The sequence below is a fragment of the Pteropus alecto genome, unplaced genomic scaffold (assembly GCF_000325575.1).
Source record: "Pteropus alecto unplaced genomic scaffold, ASM32557v1 scaffold7, whole genome shotgun sequence".
NCBI lineage: Eukaryota > Metazoa > Chordata > Mammalia > Chiroptera > Pteropodidae > Pteropus > Pteropus alecto.
In genome coordinates this window covers 59,481,028-59,483,527 of record NW_006494614.1, presented here as the reverse complement: position 1 = coordinate 59,483,527, position 2,500 = coordinate 59,481,028, and the positions used below count along the sequence as shown (strand labels likewise).

General features: G+C 43.9%; 1 protein-coding gene across 1 annotated transcript in view; it reads right to left on the bottom strand.

Annotated features, from left to right (window-relative positions):
- Positions 1-2,500, bottom strand: part of ATP2C2 (ATPase secretory pathway Ca2+ transporting 2) — a 68,794-nt gene that overhangs the window by 65,270 nt on the left and 1,024 nt on the right. The gene's annotated exons all lie outside the window — the stretch shown is intronic.

Genomic DNA, 2,500 nt, shown 5'->3' with positions numbered 1-2,500 from the left:
TGGTAATCAATACGAAGTGAAGAAATATTCTTTCCACAATGCCCAATGCTCACCTTATCTTCAAGTGAACGAGCCAGTTCTACAGTTATCAAGTGACAGCCTTTCAAATTGGCATTCATAGGCTGCTTGCTGGCAGTTGTGGTTAAGCACGAGGCTCATTGTTCCAAACTAGCGAACAAAATCTTGATATATTAAATGCCCTTTTTTACAGGTACATGTAATTAGATGTTCTTGGCATGAGCGTTATCAAAATCAAATCAAAAAGAGTCTAAATAAAGACTAGAACTCAAGACTAATGAAAACGCTAACAAAAATAGATAACTCTGGAGTAGACTATGTGCCAGGTGTGGTTCTGGTTTTTATGTAAACGATCTTGTTTAAGAAACTATTTCTTTCTATCACTATAGCAGGCAGCCTCTAAAACAGCCACCAATCATCCCAGCCTGCAGGAATTCACACTTTGTAATTCTCTCCCTTTGAGAATTGGCTAGACCTAAACTCCTTCTAATGAATAGAATATGGCAGAAGTGATGAGATGTCACTCCTAAGATTGGACTATAAAAAGACCATGGCTTCCAAGCTTTTATGGGTGCTCTCTCAGTCTCTCCTAGATCATTTATCTTTGGGGAAGCCAGCCGCCGAGCCATTAGGCAGCCCTATGGAGAGGTCCATGGAGCCAGGGTCGGAGGCCTGCAAACAACTAAGGAAGGGAGCTTGCAAGCAGATCCTTCTCCCTGCCATTATCAAGTCTGTTGGAACCCAGTCTTCACTCTGCAGAGCCCCAGGAAGATGAATCAGTTCACCAACCAGGAAGGTAGTGCAGGGTGGAGCCATGGCAGTCTCAGTAAAGAGATGGGAGCCCTGAGGGTCCAAGATAACTTCCCCAGAGTCATCCTGGAAGCAGGAATTTCTGGTCCAACATTCTTCTTACCCAACCAACATTCAGGTCAGCAGAGAGAAGCTTTTTTCCCCAGTAATTAAAGGGGTTTCTCGAACATCTTTCTTTTCATTACACTAGAAGTGCAGCCAGAATGAGATGTCTTCAGAGCCATGAGAACTGTGCTTAGGTTCAACCTCCGATGCTTCTAATTCTGGGTCCACCCTGGTCCCGGTCTCAACCATGTGTCCCTTGTCCAGTCACACTACTCTTTATTCTTTATCCTACCCGAGACCGACGGATCCTAAAGTAAACAACTCTTGATTTTTCTGTTGGCTGTCGGCCTCCCCCATGAACTTTGTTTTGTACGCAACTGTACCCTTCATGCCTGGCCCCCCCTGTGAACCCCAACATCCTCATTTCTCATATGATAACAATACAACTTCCTTCAGTGTGAACAGACCCAGGAGGAGACATAGTAAGTTCTCAGTAATAACTATCATTCTAACTGGGGCGACCCGGCAAAGTGATTGGGCGGTTTGGCGACTGCCCAGGACGCTGCATACAACAAGTGCTCATTAAAGAGGACCATCGGGGAAACAATCACCGGGGCAAGCGTTGCTTCTTTTTCAAAATTTCTCGAAAGAAAAAGAGTTCAAATCAGAGGATGTAAGTGTGAGAGCAAAGGAGGTGTCTGGGCTGTGAGCTGAGCTGGCAGGAAGCAGGTTGCCTCACCTGGTCTCCCTCCCTCATCACACTCCCCTTTTACCTGTATTGTAATTTCCTGGGTTTGCACAAGGCCACCTCAGAGACAGGACACTTTGTGTCTCAGCCAGCCTCTGCTGCTGACTTCCATGGGTCACGTGTCTCCCTGTCACTCCATACTGCCAAGCTGTCACACATCCCTTCGGGATTCGGCTAAGAACATTGGTCCATAACCAGGTAGATGAGACCTTCCCACCCAGTACCTACAGACAGATTGAAGACCTGTCTCACCCTTTTTCAGAGGGCCCTCTGAAAACCCTTGGGGGCATGAAGTCTACCTGGTGTGGAGATCAAATTCACCCCAGCATCTCTATTCATGTTATTTCATCCACATACCTGGCACACCAGGCTACCTGGCACACCGGGCTACTTGGTACACGTGGACATCCCATAAAATCTGATCTTAACCAACTACACGTCAGGGGTGTTTGAAAAATACCCAGCTTAATGCAAAAATCAAAAGATGGAAAGAAAAAAAAAAGTAACCTAGAAAAGGCAACCACGTTGGCAAACTAACTTCAAACTCCTTTAACAGAATACACTGCACAGCGTATAAGCAGAGAAATGAATTTTGGCAAAATAATCAAACCCTATATCCAATCCATGCTTGACACACACATTACTTCAGAAAAATGGAGATTATTTGAGAACGACTAGTTACAGCCCTGTGGTCCACAACCTTAGTGCCATAATTCCCATATTAACATCCATTTATAAACTACTATTTTTAAATGCACAAATATTTACGAATCATATAACTGAAATGTTTTGACTGCTGTCGTTCTTTGGAAGGAAAATTAAACATTTTAAATCAACTGTTTTCCAGCTGATCTTTTTCATTAAAAAATAAATTTAACT